Raw genomic sequence first — 24,998 nt, 5'->3', positions numbered from 1 at the left:
AGGAACAGCAGAATCCCTTTCTCCCTTGGGATGACTGCTGAGAGCCTAAGGACACTCTTAGCCCTCAGTGAAACATGGCCCTTTCAGTAGAGGAGAGACAGCAAACACATATGAGCAGTTTCTCAGCTCTGCTGTAAGTGCTTAGCAGAGCTGGCGTAGGGATTGAATAGTAGAGAGGTCAGAATGATTATTCAAAGTGGTCAAGTTATAGTTCTCAAATTCCCAGATGCAAATTCTAGTGTTTTGGGAAAATATTCAAAACACCCAGGAGCCTAGAATTATAGCATATTTGTAGCACCTTCCTTCACCAATCCAAGAAAGAACTTATACATCAGGGATTTTCAAACTTTTGCATGTATACAAATCACCTGGATAATTTGTGAAAAAGCAGATTCTGAGTCAGTAAGTCTAGGGTGGGCTTGAGATTCTGATAGTCTATATTTCTAAAAGGTTCCTATGTAATGCCGAAGCTGCTAGATCAGACTTTGAGTATCAAGGATATAAATGATTGAGCTCGATGAAATATCTTCTAATGTCAGAATGAAATAAGATTTAATTCAGGGACTTCTAAGTCCCATAGAAAGATTGTGGAGATTTCGGATGTGGGTGCAGGAATCAGAGGGAGGAGAAAATCAAAAGGAGATTCTGACTAGTCAAGGGTCCCTCTGGAAATTAGAACTACTCTATGCTTTTCTAGCCCCTCCACAAAACAGAGCTCATAAGAGTCTGAACTTTCTTGGGAATCTTTAAATACAGCCAATCCAGAGAGAATCCCCTCTGATCTTTCTCTAAGCCTGGTCAGTCACCTCCAGTCCACTCCAAAATGATAAGGAAATATGGCCAAACTGAATCCATCATGAAATGCAGAGGAAAATTTTTTTGGCTGCTGACCCCTAAGGATCAACAAGTCATAATAGGCAATAATCCTCAGCTTGAAGGATGCTCTCCATTATCCAAGAAAGGCTTATTTCCAAAGGGATCATTGTAGGGCCCTGGGAACACTCGCCTGATGACCAAGGATGTAAAAATGTGGATTTCGGATCCTAACTGCTGCTGTTGCTCTTCTGCTTCCTAAAGGAGTAGGTGAGGGGTGAAATTCAGGATAAGATGAGGAAAATTCAAGTTTTCCTTGTATCTATTTTCCATACCCCTCCCCTCCAAAAAAGGAGAGACAGAGAGAGATATGAGAGACCAAGGCCCAACCCCAGTGTCAACACCCTGTGACTGAGGCATTTGGCAAACTCCTAACACCCAGCACTGGTTAAACAGTGGTCTGGTGGCCATGATTTGCTGTTCTTTGCAAGTGACCAGATGTCTGGTGCCACATTCTGCAACTGCCTCTCTGAAAGGCCTGTAGGTCTTCAGCTTACCCATAAGTTCTGGCCTCTCTCACTCTGGCTGGCTATACTCCAAAGTAAAGATGTGAGCAAGGCCCAGCACCCTTAGGGAGACATCTCCGGACCCCTGTAACAGAATGAATCCTTCCTATGTCCACCTCAGGAATGAGCAACTGCTCCCATTTCATGATGACACCCATTTCATCTGCATCCAGGACTAGGTAAGTAGCCTTCTTTTGATAGTCTCCGAGGGAGATGGCATACACTCAGTTATGGGTGTAGTGGCTAGGAATATAGCTGGCTTTGAGCCTTGAGCCTTCAGAAGCCTATACGTCCAATATATGTCTCTTCTAAAGGGGGAGAGTTTGGTTTCATACCACTATCTATTAATGGTGAACTACAGAGCCAGTGCTTCCTCCTCCACTCTCATCCCCATCAGAAATCCCTGGAATCTCAGGCTCAATCTTGGACCTCACTATAATAGATTTGGGGAGATTCTCTTCACTCAGTTAAGAGAATAAGGGAACATAGAATGATGCATAAGAAAGGAAAGCCACGAACAAGGAATTAATAATCAGGGACTTTAGAAGGAAAAGGACTTAGAAGAAAATTGATAAAAATTTGAGAGTTCAGTGCCCCAACATTGGAAGATGTCAGTTTCTTTACCATAAGAAAAAGATGAGGAGAAAAAATAATCAGGCTACAATGCCAGAGATTTAATTTAGCCACTAGGAATGACTTTCCAATTAGTAACATCTGAGAAACAGAGGCCTGGGTAGGCAGTAGCACCAGGTTCTGCAGAGGACTTCCAAAATATTTTTTTAAAAATCAGTTTGACATGCTTCAGGTATGGTCCTGCCTAAATCAGGAGATGGAGAAAATGAACTCCCTAGATCCCTGTTTGTACCAAATTTGATCCTATCTTAAAGAGTTGGCCCTATTGAATAAAAATCATTCCTCTTAAAGAGATAAATCTCTATACTTTAAATTGATCAGTGCTGAAACCATTAAAGAAATAACTGACTGGCGATGTCGTATTCACATTTAAATGCAATTATTGTAAATCTTTACATATGAGGAGCACTTTAGATTGGTTAAGACCATATTGGATCTAGGCTTTCACTTAATCCTAATATTCCTCTGAGGTAAACATGAGGGATTTTCCTGACTTTCCTAATGAAAATAGGCTCTGATAAATTATGACGCTATGTTTCCTAATGCCCAATAAGGGCTCTTAACTTTGAGCCACATGATCATCAGGGAATTGCAACTCCCAGAGCCAGTGAAGCCCAATGCTGGTGGAGCATGATAACAAGATCCCTAAGGACAGCGGAGGCCAGGGAGAGAAGCTCCTGGATAGGATCTCTCTCCCTCATGCATTCACCTCATCTTTTTTGGTACAGAAGCATTGGGCCTCCAGATCCCAGGATAACCCTAAATTTGAGAAGTCTGCCATCAAGTACTGGAGAACAGCCATCGGGCCCAGGCCCACAACCTGAGAAGCCAGCACTCTGATCAATCAGCTTCTACCCAAGACCCTAACCATTCAGTCAGGGAAGAAGGCCTCCTCTGCTTCTGCCTGGTGTTTTACCCAGATGACCTTTCCCCTGAGCTCCACCCTGCCCATTCTGCTATATTCAGGAAACCAAGCCCCACGGGTCCTCACTCCAACATGGCAGAGCAGCACCCACCAAGCAGGTATAGTCCAATACAAAGGACAATGCGGGGGTGAGAGGGTAGAAGGTGGAGAGCAGGGCCAAGCCAGGATCTTTTGGCCTGTGTGATCAAGACTAAGAGCCAAACAGAGTGTGTCAGGTCATAGTTCTGTATAGGAAGGAGTGTTCAGGAATCACAGAGAGGCAATTATGGGATAGAAAGATGGAAAGGTAGAAAGTTTAAAAACACTAAGAAACATGAAGCCCATTGTTCCCTTCTGGACAGTGCTTCTGGAAACTCACATTATTTCTAGGGCTTAATTCAGAATCAAAAGTCAAACATAGTATGTCCATGATAGACTCCACTGTCAGAATTTTCATTAATAAAGGTCTGCCCTTGAAGGCACTGCTTAAGTGACAGGCCATTTCCTCAACCTTTACAACTCCCGTACTCCCTTATTTCATCTGACATCTAATCCCATATGGAGAGACCTGTAGCATAGACCACACCCTCTATCTGGCCCTAACGACAGCTTATTGGGAATTCCTTTTAAGACAGAATCTGAGTGATGAGTGATGGAGAAAATTGGGCTCATCTGCATTTGCCTAAATATAGTGACTCTGTATTTTCTTAAATAGTCCTTTTTCAAATAGTTTATCCCATTTTACCCATCTATCAGCAATATGCACGAAATGTTCCAATATTTTTGCAACAAGTTTACATCTTTCTGAAAGAACACATATAGCCACAAAACCTCGTCATCATTTGAAATCCAGTTGTGGTTCAGACATTAAGGCAGAAATCTTCTTTTCTCTTTAGTACAACCTAAACAGCAAGTATAAGATAACAAAGAATGGACACTGCATAGAAAAATACAGAAAGATCACATACAACCAGTGGATCTCCTCCTTTAGTTCATGCGGGATATCTTGGGATAGGATCATGAGGATAGAAACATCACCGGGACTGCTCTTACTTTCAGTGCCATCTGCCTAATAAACTAAATTTCTTTCATTCCCATCTGTGTGTCCATGACATCTACGGCATAGTTTTGGTACCTGAAAAACAGAAATTATTAGTCAGACATCATCACTGACCTAGAAGAGGGACTGGTACTTGTAGACAGAGATGTCAGGGTCTGTGGCTGCAACTGGGAACTTGGAAATTGAGTCCGAAGCACATCACAATTGCCAAGCAAAAACAAAACAAAACAAACAAACAAACAAAACAGAAAACAACTAATAAATGTGATATGAAAGATATTTACCCTATCAGTTCCTACTGGGTAGTGGAATACAGTGATCGAATGTTCAAGTATGGTATTGCATTTGGTTCGGTGAACAGCACTGTAGATTAAGAGATGTGAATCACAGGTTACAAACCCATTTGATTTGCCCAAGTTATTCTGCTTTGTGGGCCTTAGTTTCCTCCCCTGTAAAGAAGGAGGCATAACCAGAAAATGCTGAAGGCTCCTTTCAGTTCTAATATCCTGTGACCTAGATGATCTCACAGTCTATGATTCCAATACAGCTATCCCCCTGGACTGTGTAAAAGTCCAAAAATATTTCCTACAAGAAAAGACTATTTAGAATATTTATCAAAGAAGGTGACTTTTGCACATATAAATGAACATATTACATGACAAGGAAGGTAGTTTTTAACTCTTTCCTGTCTAAACAATATCTAAAAATGTGATATATTTTAACATATTAAAAATTATATAACATAGAATTTTACCCAACAGTGAAAATTTGTCACAATACCAGTAAAATAATAAGTAGAATGCATTACAGCAACAAAATAAGTTTTAAAAAATCATCACTTTGTTAGATGTTAACTTGGCATTTGTTAAAATACAAATGTTTATTTTTTAAAATAAGACTTCACAGAAGTTATGAAGTTTTTTTCACATGATAAAGAGACCCTATAATTTGGGGTTTTATTAAAAACAGAAACTACACAAAGATGCCTTCTAACTTCACACTAATTCAATAGTATTAAAAATGCTTCCAGTTCCAAAACCAGTTGAATATAATATGAAATCCTAGTAAGACATTTTATAAAAGTTGACAAATGAATAGCAAAATTCATCCAGAAGAACAGACAAAACTTTAAAAAAAAAAAAGAATGTTGTTGAAGTTACCTTCAAAATTTTACTTCTCGAAGTCAATAAAATGAAAAGCCCGGTCATAGATTGGGAGAAAATATTTGCAAAATATACATAAAATAAACTAAAAAATACAAAAAACTCTTAAAACTCAACAATAAAAAAATTAACAACCCAATTTAAAAATGGGCAGAAGAACAGATTCCTCACAAGATGTGCTGATAGCAAATAAACATATAAAAAGACACTTGTTATTAGGGAAGTGCAAATTAAAATAACAATGAGATACCACTACGCACCCATTAGAATGGCCAAAATCCAAAACACTGACAATGCCAAGTGCTGGTGAGGATATGGAGCTTCCATTTATCGGAGAGCTCATTCATTACTGGTGAGAATGCAAAATGATATGGCTACGCTGGAAGACAATTTGGCGGTTTCTTACAAAACTAAACATATTCTTTCATACAATCCAGGAATCATGCTTCTTGGTATTTCCCCAAGTGAGTTGAAAATATATCCAAACAAAAATCTGCACATAAATATTTACAGCAGCTTTATTCATAATTCCCCAAACCTGGAAGCAAATACGTTGTCCTTCAGTAGGTTAATGGAAAAATAAACTATGCTACATAAAGACAATGGAATATTATGGAGCACTAAAAAGCCATGAGCTACCAACCCATGGAAAGACATGGAGGAACTCTAAATGCATATCACTAAGTGAAAGAAGCCAATCTGAAAAGGCGGTATGACTCAAAGAACATGATAGTCTGGCAAAGAGACAGTGAAAAGTTCACAGTGAGATAACAGCAGGGGAGGCTCTGCATGTGTGGGAGCAGGAGTGTATGGACCTGTATTTCTGCTCAGTTTTGCTTTGAACATAAAACTGGTCTAAAAAATATTTAAATATACATATTTATATTATGTATATAACATTTTTATATATTTATTTATATATATAAATGAGATGTCTTTAAAAAGAAATATAAAACAAGGTTATGTATTGATCAGTTGATAAAAATGTTATGACCAGAGGATCATAGGGAACTAATCTTATATTTCCCCTAGGAGCAAAGGATCTATATTCACTAATTCAATATTCACAGTTACATTATAGAGCATAACTACCATGGGTGATTAGAATTGACTGTATTTATAATTGTCCAAAACTGGAAGTAATCATGATGTTCTTTGGCAGATGAATGGATAAACAAGCTGTAGTATATTCATACAATGGAATGTTATTCAGTGATTAAAAAAAATGAAAAAAATATAGATAAATCTTAAATGCATATTGGTAAATTAAAGAAGCCAGGATGAAAAGGCTACAACCTGTATTTATTCCACTTAGGTGATTTTCTGGAAAAGGCAAAACTATACAGAGAGTAAAATATTAGCAGTTGCCAGTTCAGGGGGAAGGGAAGGAGGAATGAATAAATGAAACACAGGATTTTTAGGGCAGCAAAACTATTTTGTATGATACTATAATTGTAGGTACATGACACTATGCACCTATCAAGTCTCATTGAACTTTACAGCAAAAAAAGAGTGAACCTTACTATGTGCAAATCAAAAATATATCATTTTGGAGATTGGAGGAACCCCAGGTTGAAATGCAGAATGTGAAAAAGCAATCTAACTGTATTACAAACGTGTGAAACAACCTCACTGAAGTGGTTAGGAAAGTGATGATCTAAATTACTTTGGAAATTAGTGGAATCTGTAAGACTGAAGGCAAAAGCAATTGTACATAAGCACTCTATTCTAGCTGATAAATTTGTTTCCTACAAAGGGCAGGAGTTAACAATTTAGATACTTAAATAAGTAAATCAATGGCAGATGGTAGGAGCCATGATTCTCACTGTTGAAATGGGTGTGTGCAGATAAATAAGAGAAGACCAGAGTGATTCATGTGACAATAGATAAGAGTTGGAAACATCAATATAAACTCATGTTTAGCTTACTATAACTACATATCGGAATATTTGTAGGTATGTGTATATACATGCACACCTGTATTTCTTTGCTATCAATTGAGAGGGCCTGAGACAACAACACGTCAGTAGCAACAGTCACATCTACCAACCAGATTTTGGCTTCTAATACTATTCTCCAGTAAAAGCAACAGGACTCCTTGAAGAACGACTGATTGTAGGGCTAGAGCAGAAAATATAACAGATATGCTTCAAGCATTTATAGTAACACACACACATACACGATGATGAGTGTATGTCAAAGGAACACAGGAGCCAACTGAAAGAGGTCTCAATGACCAAAGATAGAACAATTTGAGCAATAAGTAGTATTAGATTATAACACAAAATATAAAATATTCATGAGACCACAGTGATTTAAAGGATTAAGCAGATAAATGAATGGAGAAGAAATCTACTGTGCAAAATAATTCCAAATTATGTAGATAATCCACCCTTGAGGAGGAGGAGAATAACTCCTTATTCCATAATTGTGAGCTGCACATAGTGGCTTCCTTCCAAAGAATACAGTATAAAAAACAAACAAACAAACAAAGAGAAAAGAGTAGCTTTACAGTTGAGAAATCTGACAAATACTACCTCAGACACGCGACCAAAGTAAACTCCAACAGTGATGTTATGTTGATAGAATGTACTGTTGCTATGATATGATATGATGAAAATAGTACTTTACTTCTGTAGTCTTCCTCCAAAAAAACCTACATAACTCCAGTCTAATCATGAAGAAAACATCAGACAAGCTCAAATTTATGGACATTCCTCAAAATATCTGATCAGTATTCCTCAAAACTGTCAAGGTTATCACAAACAAGAAAAGTCCGAGAAACTGTCTGAATCAACTGAATCTGATAGCAACATGACAAACTCAATATAATGTGGTATCCTAGATAGGATCCTGGAACAGCAACAACAAAAATACATTAGATAAAAGCTAAAGAAATCTGAATTTAAAAGTATGGATATTAGTTAATAATATATTAATATTGGTTCATTAATTCTAACAAATATATTAATGTAAGATGTTAATAAGTGAAACTAGATGCAAGGTATATGGAAACTCTCCTTACTATCTTTTCAATTTTTCTGTAAATAATTATTTTAAATAGCTATTTCTAAAATAACTGTTCTAAAAAATAAAGTTTATTTAAATCCTAAAAGGATAATAATAATGGTAAACACATATTGATAACTAATTAACAGATTTCTCACTCTAGTATGGGTCAAAAATTCTGAAATGCTTTTCTATGTATTCTAGAATTTTACAGAGAATATGAAAACAAATAGGAACCAGGTTTCTTACTGTTAGAAAAGCAAATATCAAATATGGAAAGGTAGATGACGCATCTGCATATTTATGTAAATGTGTTTATAATTATACACGCAAACACATTTTTATCTTGCTCTGTCTGGTAAGAGGGTCTAGAGACAATGACAACTGTACCATTAAGCTCAGCTAGTACCCAGATCTTATTTTCTAAATACTATTTTCCATTTAAAGGAACCAGGATATCTTGGAATGAAGATTGACTCAGGGCTAGGGCAAGAAAAGGACAAGATGAGTCTTTTTGTGCTATAAAGGGAAGTGATCAAAGAATGATAAGACATAGCAAAAGGAAACAGGAGCCAACTTGGAGGGCATCCCACTGGGCATATCTGAGAAAATTTGAATGTAACAATAAATAATAATAGTAATTTATTGTAACCTGTTAAATAAAATAAGAATTCATGAGTCCATACTGAGAAAGAGAGACAGGAAACAGAGAGACAGAGAAGGAAGGAAGGAAGGAGGGAAGAAGGGAGGGAGAGAGGAAGAGAGCCCTTACTTAGAAGAATGTGAACTGATAAAGAAGGAATGGAGGAGTTAGGAAATTATCAAAGGATGCTAAAGCTATAGAGTAAAAGTTTAACAAGGCATAAGAGATTTGCATAGTCTCAAACTACCTCTTCACAAATTATTAATTGCAATGGGAATAATAACTTATACAATGAAGAAACTTAATAAACACCATGTTAAACATTTTTTCAGTTGTATATGTAATACGTATAATATGTATAATATATAATATGTATGTAATACTTACATATAGTTTATGCTTACATAAAATTTATATTTTTATATAATATATTTTTTAATTTACAATAAAAATATTTTTTAAAAAAACAAGCAAGGATACCTTGAAGGAAAAAGAGTAAATACATTTAGGTGCCTGAAATGAATTAACAATCAAGATTGATTTCAAGTTCTGAAAACTAAGGGAAAAAAAGAACTAGTACATAGATTATCTTTTGTACCTTATCTTTATAGTAATCAAATATACAAATATTTTTCTCCCATAATTATATTAATTCTATCATAATATTTAAATTATATATATTTGACAGATGTATCAAGTTACAAATAACATAGTTTACATTCTATGGTAATTAGAGAGAGTAGAAATAAGACAAATGTGGAGGGAAAATGATGGTATAGATGATAGAGGCTCTGTTCATTCCTCTGGCGACCAAATCAAAGTTGTGATGGAAACAAGGAGCAGCAGCAAGGAAAAATCACCTGGGATCTAGATGAACAAATCATACAACTAGAGAGAAATCTAAGAAATCACCCTGCAATGGCAGAAGGTAGGATGGGGTTAGGACGTGGGGCTGCTTAGTCTCAAGCAGCTGAGTGAGATGAAGGCTGTGGCAGTGGCAGCAGCAGCAGCAGAAGCCTCTTAAAGAGGCCTCATTTGCAAGCGGATTTTCACGGTGACAGACCTGCTCGCTCTGAGCACCAGGCTGATTCGGCCACGTGCAGGGGGTATCAGGGACTTACAGGAAGACATTGTCAGAGCAAGATTCGTGCTGCACAGAAGTGCCGGCGGTATCCATTGTTCCCTGTTGAGCCCTACCTCATACTAGTGTGCCAGACACAGCGCCACCATAGCCGTGATGTCATCAAACTGGATAACAGAGGTCACTCCGCCAGGAGGATTCCCTGAAACGCTGCCTCCCCCGACTCATGGCCCACCCAAGCCACAACCAGGTATATCCTCAGCGAGTCAGGTGCTCCTTGCTGAGCAGTGCCTAGACTCACACTGGAAGCAGCTGGCCTCGATTTCTGGTGTGACCTTTTGAGGCACAGCATCTGTGGGTTGCTTGCTGAATCTTAACAGGTGGCCTTGGAGGGGCAGAGGCTTGGGCTAAGTTTGGCCTGCAGCTGAAACCCTCTCAGGACTGTGCCACTGGACACCTACTTCACAAATCCACACTAATAAGACCAGGAGACTTAGGAGCTTTGCTTAGTACATTGAAACAGACACAGAAAGGCAGCCAAAATGGGAAGACAAAGAAGCAGAAACCATATGAGAGAACAGAACAGAGATCCAGATATAATGGAGTCAAGTAATATATCAAATGCAGAGTTCAAAACACTGGTTATAAAGATGCTTAATAAACTTTTGGTTAAATTCAATGAGAACTTAAACAAAGAGATAAACATAAATGCAAATGGAAATTATAAAAGGGAACCAGTCTGAAATGAAGAACACATTATCTGAATGGAATAAACAAAGTGAATAAATTAAAGGATCAAATGCCCTATCTAGAGGATGAGAAAGCCAAGGACATGTAATCAGAATGGCAAGAGATAAGACGCCAGGACAGAAGGGATTGGTAAAAAATATTCAACAGGATGAAGACTCAGGATCTACGACCAAGAATACTTTACCCAGCAAAGCTATCATTTAGAGTTGAAGGACAGATAAAGAGCTTCCCAGACAAAAAATAAGCTAGAGGAATTTATCACCACCAACCCAGTATTACAGGAAATGTTGGAGGGACTTCTTTAAGAGGAAAAAATACAAGACTTGCTTCTGATTAAAAGACACACAGAGACTAAAAGGAAGGGGATGAAAAAAGAATATTGCTTTGATGGACCTAGAAGGTATTTAAGTCAGACAGAGAAAGATAAACACTATATGATTTCACTTATATGCGGAATCTAAGGAATAAAAAGAACGACTAATCAAAAACAGACTCACAAATATAGTGGACAATTTGGTGACTGACAGAGGGGAGGGGGGTTTGAGTGGCTGGAAGAATAAGGTGAAGGGTTAAAGAAGCACAAATTAGTAGCTGATGGATGGTCACAGGGATAGGGAGCATGGCATAGGGAATGCAGTTAGCATGAATACGTTGGCTAGGTGGAGGGTCAGGGGAGGGAGGGAGCAATTGGGGGGATCGTTTTGATGAACTATATAGATATCTAAACAATGTACTGTATACTTGAAACTAATTAAAAATTGTTTTAAAAAAAGACAAATGTGGAAAGCTTGAGGGATCCAATTTGGGTTCAATATTAGAATTTCCCAAAAATAAAATACTGTGCCTTACCTAGAAAGCCAAAAACAAAACAACGCAAAAAAAATAAAATAAAATAACTCTACAGAGTGATCTTTCCAAAATTAAATACATTTAAATGTATTTAAATAACTTCACAGCTTAAAGCACTTCAGTGACGTTCCATCACCTACATATGGAATAAATAACACTTGATTACTTTCTGGTCCATTCTAACTTTCCACCTTCATTATTTTCTACACTACTCTGTCACAAATTAGTTCCACCTCAGGCACACTAGGCTACTTTCTATTCCTGGAGTAAGTCACATTTTTAATCTTGAGACATTGGCTAGATAGTACTATTACTTTGCCATCACTTGGAACTAATCTCAGCTCAATCTGTCAAAGCTTTGCATATCTCTTACTCATCTTTCTAGTCCATCTCACATATTACTTTCTCAGGGAAGTACTTCCTTATCTGCCAAATTGGAATACAATTCCCAAAACATGCCATACTTACACTGATGTATTTTTTATGAAGTCATGTTTTATATCGATTAACTCTATGGGTTCTGGATTACGTTGCTTTGATTCAAAATTTAGCTTTGTTCTTCAATTGCTTTGTAATTTTTTGTAAGGTGGCCTGGCATTTCTGGGCTTAAGCTTGCTCATTTGGAAAACAGGAATAATAATTATTATACTCCCCACAGTTTTAGAGAAAATTGAATATAATAATATACGTAAATGTAATATATGATAAATATGGTTCATAAAGTGATGCTATCTATTTTAATGTCCAGAAAAATAGAAATAAATAACTTCTGGGACCTTGAGACTGCTATAATAAAACAGCATAGTCATTTCAATGCATTCAATAGCACCTATAATTTCTTTGAATTCGATGTTTTTAATAGATTTTGTTTAGATATTTTTTGTTATTAAAATAATGCACTAGTACAAAAGGAGTGTATTGGGTAGAATTACTCTCAAAGGCATTTAAATAGCAGTTCTTGTTTGCAAGACTGGGTTGAGTGGGACAATAATTTTCTTTTTCTATTCAATACTTTAAAATTGGATTCAATTAAACTCAGCATTCTTTGGCTAAACAGTAATAGTAAACCTAGATGTTCAGTATAGAAAAATAAAAATACTTTTGCTTTAATTTTTTATTAGTAAAAGAAAAGGAGAGATTGGTAGAGATTTCTTTTCCTTTCCCCCACCATTTTTTTTCTTTTGCGTTAGTGAACTGTAGAAAATCTTTTTATATTTATAATCTGTAGTAAATTTCTAAATATATGATGCTTTAAAAAATGTTTTGAATACCCATATATAGAAGTCTATTATTACCAGAACATGGATTTTATAATACAGTGCTGTTTCCTAGGATACATCTTGCATAAAAATCTTGGCAATCCTTAGGCCAGTTTTTCAAGCCAGAAGTTGGAAAAGTTGAGAACATGTTGTCAGTCTCAACAGAAAATATGTAAAATATCCTAATTTGCAACAACAACAACAACAACAAAAGATACAGGATCCAAATAGCCACTGTCCAGAAAATGTATTTTGACGGCAATTGTGTGGTACTTGGCCACAGCTGTAACAAATGCCTTAAGACACTGTCTGTCTTCTGCTGAACAAGCCTTAGCTATGTATGCTCAAAGAGTTGATTATTTATGAGAGAAATTAATAGAAGCAATCGCTCAAATATCATCTCTGAATAGGGAATGGTACAGATCCTGATATTGCTAAAGGACTTTGTTGAAAGAAGATTGAGAAACCTGGGGTTGGAATAGTGGGAGCGCTGTCAATGCATGCAGTTTTTCTGGGCATATGAGAAAGGTGCAGAGTTATACAGGGAGTGGTTTGCCAGTTCTTATCAAATCAGATTCCCTGCTTTTCTCTCTCCCTCCCCTACAAGCATCTGAAAGATGAAAGGATTTAGAGTTTCTCTTTAAGTCACCTCATACTGCCTAATTATTACAGAGATGAAGGTGGAGCATCGAAAAGCAATCAAGAGTCAAATGATAGAGAAATGTTTCAGACAGCCCAAACTAAGAGTTTTTGGAAAGTCAAAGCTTTGCCTACAAAGTTGCTCCATCATTCTGGAAATTTCATGTTATAAAGAATGTATATACCTCACTTCTGATCATGTAGGACCAGCTTGTTTCTGATCAACATTTCTTTTAAGAACTAGAAAAAGATAAATAAAATGCAAAAAGCATTTGTTTGAAAGTATTGGAAAGTCTAAAAGGCTGCCAAGAGTCAGAGACCAAGACCTCAGAGGGAAGAGAAGTACATTGAGATGAGCTTGATATTCTGTATTGTCTTGGCAAGGCCTTTGTAAGTGGGGCTTGGTCAAGAGAAGCCTAGCAGAAACTGATAGTTAAGAGGCTAAGAACCTTAGGTGAGCTTTCAGCAGTTTGTGGGTATATGAACACAAAACTTGAAGTTCAGAGCTACCAAGGCAGTTGGGATTTGTTGGGCTAAGATTCCCAAAAGAAGCAAAATGTTTTCAGGTGAGCCCAACATTCTGCATCAATTTTTCCCAAAAGATATCGGTCATTTCCTAAGTAGCACATGGCAAGAAGATAAGAAGCTGAACAGGAAGTACTGCCTCTGAGGCTGAAAAGCCAAGCAGATCTAACTGTAATTCAAAATTGGAGTTCAGGGTCAGCCAAGAAGAGGTGAGTAGCAATGACTCCTCTAGTTACAGCCATGGAAGGTCACGGAAGCACTACACTGTAGGAGGAATACTAAACAAGAAATTCACCAGTCCTTACAACAGTAGAAACAATTTTGAAAAAGCCCAATGCCAAATATATTAAGATCATTTCCCTCTAACTGCCTGCTCAAAGCAAAAGTCATTCTTTTCTGGAGTAAGATAACAACAATTTTATTTCTAAAAATGTCAGGTATTCCTTAAAATGGGACTAAATAAAAAAAAAAAAACAGAACAGAACCACAGGTGCTCTAGATATTGGATGTATTAGACATCCATTTTATTTTTTTATATTCATTCATTTCTTTATTCAACAAACATTTGCTTTTTCTAGCTCTATTAAGATATAATTGACAAATAACATTGTGTGAGTTTAAAGTGTAAACAGAATGATTTGATATATGAATATATTGTGAAATAATTACCATAATAAGGCTAGTTAACACATCTATCACCTCACATAGTTACCATATTTTTGTGTGTACGGTGATAACATTTAAGATCCACTCTCTTAGAAAATTTAAAGTGCGCAATACTATAATCACCATGCTGTACATTAGATCCCCAGAACTTATTCATCCTGAAATTGGAAGTTTGTACCCTTTGACCAACATCTTTTCAACTCCCCCACCCCCTAGCAACCGCCAATCTATTCTCTGTTTCCATGAATTTGGCTTTTTTAGATTCCATATATAAGTGAGATCATATAGTATTTATCTTTCTCTGCCTTATTTCACTTAGCATAATGCCCTCAAGTTTCATCCATGTTATCACAAATAGCAAGATTTCCTTCTTTATATGGCTATTTATTCCATCGTGATATATATACACATATATCACATTTTCTTTATCTATTTATTCATTGACAGACATTTAGGTTGTTTCAATATCTTGGCTATTGTGAATAATGCTGCAGTGAACATAGGTGCAGCTGTCTCATTTCCTTTGAATATATATATCCAGAAGTAGGGTTGCTGGATCATATGTTGGTTTTATTTTTAATTTTTTTGAGGACTCTCCCTACCATTTTCTGTAATGTCTGTACTAATTTACATTCACACCAACAGTGCACAAGGGTTCCCTTTCTCCACATCCTTGGCAACGCTTGTTATCTCTTTAGACATGCATTTTAAAATGACTTTGATAAATGTGTTTGAGAAAATAGATGGTAAAATGGAGAATTTCTCCAGAGAACTGGAATCTATAAAATAGAATCAAGAGTAAATTTTAGAATTGAAAAATATAATGACCAAAATTAGATTAGAAACAGAAGAGATTAATAAACTAGAATGTGGGTCAATAGAAAATATCCTGACTGAAATACAAAAACAAAAACAAAATGGAAAATACAGCATAAAATCACTAAAATCTGTGTGAAATGGTAAGGTCTAACATATATGTATTTAGAGTTGCAGAAAGAAAACAATGGGACAGAAGGATATAATTTAATATGAAAACATAGTTAAATAGAAATTGAAAATTGGAAAAGTAAAAAGGGAGCATTATGGTGATATAGAGAGGATAATTACAGCAAATGGCTTAGGGCTAGGGGAACAAAGAGAAGAGATTGGATCATCAGCAACTAGAAGCCTGTACGAAATTCTCCAAGAGCTGAAACTCAGATCTCTGCAAAGGGGTGCTGCCCATCTGTGATGCTATCTCAGGAGCTCAGAGGGTGGGTGGGTGGGGGGTCTTGTGGAGCTAGGAAGGGGAGCTTTCTTGCTACTGCTATGCCTGAGAGGGCAGGAGAAGACTAGTTCTAGGAATGCTGAGAAAAAGCTGAAAAGCACAACTCCAGCTATTGCTTGAGCGATGCTAACAGAAACAGCAAGCGGTCTCCCTTTCAGTGCCACCTAAATGAAATGAGTTGTTAAAGAAGAAATACACTGTCCAAATTCTGTACATCATAAAACATAAAGGTGGGTTGGAGATGAGAGAAAGGAGCTTAACCACTATGAAGCTCCAGCAGGACAAATACAAAAGTAACCACACCTAGGCATTTCATAATAAACTACTGAAAACCAAAGATAAATGTTTAAAAACAGACTGAGCAAAAGACAAATTACCTTTAAACAGTACCACTGAGACACAGGCAACCATGCTCCAGGCCTGGACTTGTATTTCAGGGCTTCCTAGGTGGCTTCCTTCCAGCCTGCCACTCTTCACAGTGTCAGGGTCCTGCAGAGTCTGGCTGATAGACCCACCCACGGCTCCAAATACCTGAGACCCCAGAATTCCCTGCCCCAACAGTCTCAGGTCCACTTCAGGTCTCAGAGGAGTGTGCACACCAGGCCTGAGGAGCATGCATGGAGCTTGATTGTGTGAGCTGAATTCTTTAAGCATGCAAAGACCCTCTGACTTCATGAAGGAGTCAAGGGTGGGACACGAAAGGGCCTGGAGTCAAGGGCCTCCATTTGTACTTTTTACCTGGGAAATAAGAAGGAGTGTGCCTGCCTTCGAAGGAGCAACCATTAAACTGCAAACTGATTTCCCAACAGAAGTGATGGAAGCCTTAAGATAGGGGATTGACATTTGAAAATGATGAAAGAAAATACACGGAAAGGAAGTTCAATACTTCAAAGGTACCTCAGAAATAAAGGGAGAGGTTCTTCTCTCTGCAGCCACATACCGGGCGGGCTGGGCAGAGGGAGGCCCAGGCCCAGCTCGTTAGTTACACACGCACCAGGGGCCCGTCCCCGCCCTGCCTTCTCGGGCGTCGCTGTGCCGCAGCCGGCTCCTCCAGGTCAGGTGGCCAGCGGCCAGAGGGGAGAGGGCAGCCACGAAGGCAGGAAGCTTAACGGACAGCCGTCTCCGGGGCCTCTCCCGCCGCGCCCCCGCCTGGCCGCCACGTGCTGCTGCCTGGGCGAAACGCCACTGCCGCCCTGCCCCGCCGCGCTGGCGTCTGCAGCTGCAGTCCAGACTGTCCAGGCCTGCGCCGCCTGCCCGGTGACACTACAGCAGGACTGCAGACCTCGAGGACGACCCCAACTTCTTCAAGATGGTGGAGGGCTTTTTCGACCGTGGCGCCACCACAGTGGAGGACAAACTGATGGAAGACGGCAAGACCCCGGAGAGCGAGGAGCAGAAGCAGAAGCAGAACCTAACGCACGGCATCCTGCGAACCATAAAGCCCTGTAAGCATGTGCTGAACCTGTCCTTCCCCATCCAGCGCGGCAACAGCTCCGGGAAGTCATCCAGGGCTAATAAACCCAACACAACCAGCACTGAGAGCCCTGTAAAGGAGGTAAACGTGATAGTAAAAATGTGAGTGTAGATAAAGTAAAAGCTTTGGCTTCTCTGATAATGTATAAATGTGCTGTGATTGATGTGTCAACTGAGGGTACTAAAGCTGATGTTAAGATCGATCCTAAGAACTACAATAATGAATTGGAAAAGATCTCAAGGAGGTTCTCCACGGAACTACCGGAAAAAGGGCTTAATTGGTCCTAGTGCTGATGTGCCTTTCCCAGACACCCGCACAGGAGAGCTGGAGCTGTCCTGGATTGTTGGCACCTATGCCAGCACCATAGAGCACACTGATATCAATGCACATGCCTGCATTACTGGTAAACCCATCAGTCAAAGTGGTATCCACGGTAGTATCTTTGCTACTGCCCATGGTGTTTTCCATGTGATTGAAAACTTCTTCATTGGAGCTTTTCACATGAGCATTTTAGGAATGACTCCAGGATTTGGAGAGAAAAATTTGTTATTCAGGGATTTGACAATGTAGGCCTGCATTCTATGAGATATTTGCATCTTATTGGTGCTAAATGTGTTCCTGTTGGTGAGTCTAGTGGGAGCATATGGAATTCATATGGCATTGATCCAAAGGAACTAGAAAACTTCAAATTGCAACACTGGTGGATTCTAGGCTTCCCCAAGGCAAAGCCCTAGAAAGGAAACATCTTGGAAGCAGACTGATCCCTGCTGCCAATAAGAAGCAGTGGACCAAATCCAATGCACCCAGAGTCAGAGCCAAGATCATTGCCAAAGCTGCCAATGGACCAACAACTCCAGAAGCTGATAAGATTTTTCTGGAGAGAAACATCATGATTATTCCTGACCTCTGCTTAAATGCTGGAGGAGTGACAATATCTTACTTTTAGTGGCTGAAGAATATAAATCACATCAGCTATGGCCATTTGACCTTCAAAGAGGAAAGAGATTCTAACTCTTACCTGCTCATGTCTGTTTCAGAGAGTTTAGAAAGAAAATTTGGAAAGCGCCTCTTTTACCCACAGCAGGGTTCCAAAGCATTACCAAGTGCATCCAAGAAAAACATTGTGCATTCTGCCTTAGCTTACACTATGGAGTTTTCTGCCAGGCAAATCATTTATATAGCCATAAAGTATAACCTAAGATTGAACCTGAGAGCAGCCGTCTGTGTCAACGCCATTGAGAAAGTCTTTAGGGTGTACAGTGAAGCTGGTTTGAACTTCAAATAGATGGATCATTGCTGATTTCTTAACTACCATCTTTACCTGTAACTTCTGCAAACCTATCACAGGTTTACATGTAACCACAGAAATCTCTTTCTCTTATGGACATCATTCTCAACAACTCAACCTAAATCAGCCCTTTAAGAAGAAAGAAGTCAAGGTTAAGAGATCATATACAGATTGGTAAGTGTGAAAGTAGAACTTGCCTGTGAAGGACATATGAGATATTTTGCCTTTAAATAAAAAGTCTCCTTTCATCTGGTTATGCTTCCTTGCTCCATAGCTTGTTCCGACATGTTAATTACCTTTCATTGGAGCCAAGCAATTAGTTGCTTGCATTATTTTGCTCTGGCCAAGTCTGGGATGGTATGACACATTTAAGAAGTGGCATTTTTCAGAAGATGATAGGGTCCTAAAATGAGTTATTATTATTTCATATCAGCGAAATTTAAGTCAATTTCACAGGATGCTATTCTCTTTATGTATTTTATTCTTTTAGAATAAAATAAGTACATGTCGCTAAAATAAAATTGCCTTTATTAAATTAACAAGCTTAACCTTGATTCAAGCAGTGAATGCTTGCTTATAAACATAAATGAAAAAAGCTAGTATTTTTATGACATAAAACAATATCATTTACAGCTCATCAGTTCTGTTTAGTTCAGCCAAAAAAAAAAAAATCCAAATGGATAATTATCTTCATAACTGCAAATGAGGGAGGCTTTCTTTGTTAAAACTATCTGAATTTGCTAAATATAAGTATGACATGTAGTCCAAATAATGCATTAATCTTCTTATCATGCTAATTAATGTTTCATTTCTTTTGAAGATCTATTGTGTTGAGTAATCGAACAATAATTCAGTTAGATTAATAAAAAAAAAAAAAGTACTTGGTATCCCTGTCTGCAGTTTACCTGACAACTCTAAGCATTGACAGCCTCCCCAGCTCTGCCTGATTTTGTGTTCCTTTTCTTTTAGAGGCATCACATGCTGCATACAGGCTTAATTAACAAAGTGAGGCTTAAAACATTGGATTGAGTGTTTTGTTTGGGATGTTTTTGGCCAGAGCCTTTGACCCAGTGGTATACCAACAAAATACTAGATATTACTTAAGTAATGAATATGCCTTTTTTAAAACAATAATACCCTTTCAGAAAATTGTAATTATGTTATAACTGCATGACTTAACCTATTAATTAAAACAGGTATTAAAATTCTGCCTTTTCAAAAAAAAAAAAATATTTTCAGACAAACAACAACTGAAAACATTTGGCACTAGCATACTTGCATAACAGAAATACTGAAAAGATTTCTTTCTATAGCAGGAAAACGTTCCTAAATGGAAACATCAAAATAGAGGAATGAATTAAGAGCACCTAAAAGTTTGAACCTGTGGGTAAATTCAAATGAATATTGACCTGTATAGTAACATAATAATGTCTTGAGACATTGTACACACACATGCATATGTATACATATATACACATGTATATGCATGCACACACATATAATCAAAATGCACCACAATAACAACACAAAAGGTTAGGGAGGGGTAGAAAGCATTTAAACTACCTTTTCATTGCCCAGGAAGTGAGAAAAGTACAATTTATAGAATACATGTGATAATATCCAGGGTAACAACTAAAACAAGAGTAAAAGACTGCCTCCTAATAGAAAGGAAAGAATGGAGTGATTTTTTTAAAAAAAAACAGTTTTCCCAAAATAAGGCAAGAAAGAGAAAAAGAAATACAGGGCAGGTGTGACAAACAAAGAACAAATGGGAACAAAGATGGGAAATTAAATCCAACTACATCAGTAATTATATTAAATATAAAAGGACTAAATACTCCAACCAAAAAATAGAAATTATCAATTAATTGCTGCTTAAGAGTTTTATCTTAAATACCATGTACAGAAAGGTTAACAATAAAAGGATGAAAAATGTTATATCTTATAAATATAAAAAAAGAAATTTGTAAGGTGGCAATAGGAAACTTGTCAGAGCCTCTTCTTTGTCCATTCCCAGGGAGAGATGTTAGAGTTAGAGAGGAAAATCATCGGAAGGTTATTGTAGTGGAGTGGCACTTCTGTTGTAGTGGGGTACAGTCTAATTCAAAAGAAAAGAGATAGTTTTTTAAGGAGCAATATTCCCTTTAGCTCAAACATACAGATGTAATCCTGGGCCTAGAACCACTGGAGCCAATAACAAGCAAAGAAACAAACAAAATACCACTCCAATTTCCAGAAATCTCTTTAGAAGGGCTTTACATTTACCACTCATTTTCAGGTGAGGCACACATTCACTCAACTGATCTTGGAAGCCCTTCATAATCTTATCATGTCTTTAATAAAAATATTTAAATTTTTCATTCCAAATGTGTAATTAAGTAATTGTTCAATAGGTTTTTTTAAAGTCACTTGATGTAATTTACATAACTTGTAATTTACATATTTGACCCTTTTTACCTCACCTACCTCCCCCCTCTCTCCTCCCTCCCACCCTCTGGTAACCACTAGTCTATTGTCCATGTCTATGAGTCTCTGCTTGTTTATCTTGCTCATTTGTTGCTTTTAGGTTTATATCCTACATATAAGTGATATCATGTGATTTTCAACTTTTTCTGTCTGGCTTATTTCGGGCTTATGATTATCTCGAAGTCTATCCATGTTGTCACAAATGGGAGTATTTCATCCCTTCTTGTGGCTGAGTAATATCACATTGTATATATGTACCACAACTTCTTTAGCCAATCATCTATTGTAGGACACTTTGATTGCTTCCATGTCCTGCTCACCATGGATAATGCTGCTATGAACACTGGTGTGCAAATATCTTTTCAGATATGGGTTTTCAAGTCTTGGGATAAATACACAGTAGAAGGATTGCTGGATCATATGGTAGATCAATTCTTAGTTTTTTGAGGAAACTCCATACTGTTTTCCATAGTGGCTCTACCAATTTGCAGTCCCACCAGCAGTGTATGAGGGTTCCTTTTTCTCTGCATCCTCTCCAGCACTTGTTATTACTTGCCTTGTTGATTATAGCTATTCTAACAGGTATGATATGGTATCTCATTGTGGTTTTGATTTACATTTCCCTAGTAGCTAGCAATGTTGAGCATCTTTTCATATATTTGTTGGCCATTTGTATGTCCTCTAGGGAGAAGTGTCTGCCCATTTTTTGATTGGATCATTTGTTCTTTTTGTTGTTATTGAGTTGTATGAGTTCTTTGTATATTTTGGATATGAGGCTCTTATCAGAGACGTTGCTTGCAAATATATTTTCCCATTAGGATGGTTGTCTCTTTACCTTGTTGATGGTTTCTTTTGCTGAGCAGAAGCTTTTTAGTTTGATATAGTCCCATTCATTTACTTTTGCTTTTACTTCCATTGCCTTTGAAGCCAAATTCATAAAATCCTCTTTAAGACCAAGGTCCTTGAGTTTGGTTCCTATTTTTTCTTCTATGTATTTCATTGTTTCAGGTCTTATATTCAGGTTCTTAATCCATTTTGAGTTAATTCTGGTGTGTGGTGATGGATAACAGTCTAGTTTCATTCTTTTGCAGGTGGCTTTCCAGTTTTCACAGCATCATTTTTTGAAGAGGCTTTCTTTTCTCCACCATAGGTTTTTTGCTCTTTTGTCAAAATTACTTGCCCAAATAAACATGGGTTTATTTCTGGACTCTCAGTTCTGTTCCACTGGTCTTTGTGTCTGTCTTGCTGCCAATACCATGCTGTTTTGATTAATGTTGCTTTGTAGTATAATTTGAAGTCAGGCAGAGTGATGCCTCCGGCCTCATTCTTTTTTCTCAGGATGGCTTTGGCAATTCGGGATCTTTTGTGCTTCCATACAAATCTGATGATTTTGTTTTATTTCTTTAAAAAATGCTGATGGGATTTTGATGGGGATTGCATTAAATCTGTATAATGTTTTAGGTAATAAAGTCATTTTAACTATGTCGATTCTTCCAATCCAAGGACATGGAATATCTTTCCATTTCTTTGTATCTTCTTTGACTTCTTTTAATAGGGTCTTATAGTTTTCATTATATAGGTCCTTCACATGTTTTGTTAGATTTATTCCTAGGTATTTTATTCTTTTTGTTGCAATTGCAAAAGAAATTATTTTTTCCACTTCTTTTTCTGACAATTCATTATTAGAGTATAGGAACACTATGAATTTTTGAGCATTGATTTTGTATACAGAAACTTTATTTGCTTATTGTTTCTAGTAGGGTTCTTGTGGCGTCTTTAAAGTTTTTTATATAGAGAATCATGTTATCCGCAAATAGTGACAGTTTGACTTCTTCACTTCCTATTTGGATGCCTTTTATATCTTTCTCTTGTCTGATTGCACTTGCTAGGACCTCCAATGTTATATTGAATAACAGTAACAGCCTTGCCTTGTTCCTGAGCTTAGAGGGAAGGTTTTTAGTTTTTCAGTATTAAGTATAATGTTGGCTGAGGGTTTGTCACAGATGGCCTTTATTATGTTAAGGTACTTTCCTTCTAAACCGATTTTGTGAAGTGTTTTGATCATAAATGGATGCTATATCTTGTTCAATAGGTTTTAAAGGATACTTTTGACCCATTTTTGTACATTAGTCATGTTGAAATGTGTTCCTTGATCCAATGAGATGTAAGTTATGGCTCCAAATTGATGTAAATTCCTTATTTCCAGGACCTTGATGGTGTTTCAGCTGCTGCTTCAGTTAAAAAGTAAACAAAGACCAAGGAGAAATAAGTGTCTATTTTTGTTAAGATCCTTTTGAATCCTTCAGAAACATTGGTAATGGCCCTATGTCAACCACCTGTTAGCTTTGGATCAGTCTTTGTTCTTGATTCTCCCCATGGCCAGTTTCAGGCAGTTTTTCTCTTGTTAACACTCAGGAATGACACTAGTAACTTCCACATTAGTGAATTTAGTGGGTGACAGTATCATCTGTTTTTGTAACACTCATTGTTGCATGGCTTGGGCACTACCATGCCTGCTCATCTCGTGTATCTAGGTGGCTACCTGCAGACAGTGGACCAGGACATCTATCTTGGCATTCCAGTTAATGGGTTCTTTCGGTGAGCATCCATAGGATCTACTTTAGCTTTCATTCTGAAGTTCCACAGGCCTTCCACAATCATATTCTTCACACACAGTATTCTTTAATTGTTCATCCACAGAACATTTACTAGCTAGACCATCGGTCCATTGGCTGTGGCCTAAAACTCTTTGATATCCAGACTTTTTTATATATCATTTTATATCAATTAGGACTTTGTTCTAGAGCAAAATTAAGTTATTTTTGTACTACTATACACACTTCTTTCAGTTCAGCCCACTGTGCACATTTACCTTTGCCTTTTTCAACTAAGGGTTTACTCCTTACTGAGAAGTAGCGGCAGACTTTCATATAAAGTGTCTTTTTTCAATACAGAAAATTCCATTGGTGGAGCAAGCAGCCTATTACATATCAGTGGGAAAGAAGTCATAAAATTCATATCATTAACAAACAGGAGTGAGTGTTTATTTTATCATTGATCGTAGAGGTAGAGAGAGGCTACCTGCTCATGGATATGATACACTCACTCACCTTAGCATATTCCAGAATGTAACATTTACATTTTATAAAGGAACTTTGTTGTTTAGCTCTTTCCTTACTTGAATATCTTTCTGACATCACTCATATCAAAATATATGACTTGGTAATTGGTTGTCCTTCAGCCATGAACTTTTTCCACCAGAGTTTAAGAGCATGCTAGTAATTGTGTCTCAGTGGGTCGTACTTAAGTCACAAGTTTTCTAATTCAAAATACCAGTAACTGCCACTGGGTGGCAGAATTAGACTTTTGCCAATAACTCCGTCTGCCTGGGTTTTAATAGTAAATACTTAAAACATTGGTCCATTAGAATTATAGAGTCCCAGAGGTGCAGCTTGTACCATTACCCTTTGCATGTCTTCAAAGACTTCCTTTGTTCGGACTCATTTAAATTTAGTCTTTTTTTTCTAGTCACTCTATATTGGGAATGACAGGATACCCAAATGTGGTATGTGTGTCTTCCAGAATCTGTGTAGCTCCACAACACCTTGTACCTTTTTCTTATTAGTAGAACCCATGGTGACCGGGCATAGCAGAGGGAGTTGTTCTTTACTGTTTGTAAAATGTCTCTAGAGGCCTCAACCCAAGATATTTCCAGATATTTGACTGGTTGGCCTCGGCCGTGTCAGCCATCCTTGACTACTCCTGCAACTACCATTTCCAAATAATCTTGGCTTCCTCTTCCAAAGAGGAAATTATCCTGAGATTAACAAGGTAATGAGTCAACTTACTTTTGAAAGTGGCCAGATCTAAATCTTATCCTATCAGGTTGCAACAGTGTGCAGGAGAATCTAGGTGCCATTTTAGGTGAACAGTAATTGCATGA

The 24,998-nt window shown here is 37.5% G+C and overlaps 1 pseudogene; it reads left to right on the top strand.

Annotated features, from left to right (window-relative positions):
- The first annotated feature begins 16,676 nt into the window (after positions 1–16,676).
- LOC120618586 (glutamate dehydrogenase 1, mitochondrial-like) lies at positions 16,677–18,596 on the top strand (annotated as a pseudogene).
- The last annotated feature ends 6,402 nt before the right edge of the window (positions 18,597–24,998 follow it).

Source organism: Pteropus medius, unplaced genomic scaffold (genome assembly GCF_902729225.1).
Source record: "Pteropus medius unplaced genomic scaffold, Ma_sr-lr_union100, whole genome shotgun sequence".
In the NCBI taxonomy this organism is placed as follows: Eukaryota; Metazoa; Chordata; class Mammalia; order Chiroptera; family Pteropodidae; genus Pteropus; species Pteropus medius.
Note: the sequence above shows the minus strand (reverse complement) of the source record. Positions and strands in the feature narration are given on the sequence as shown.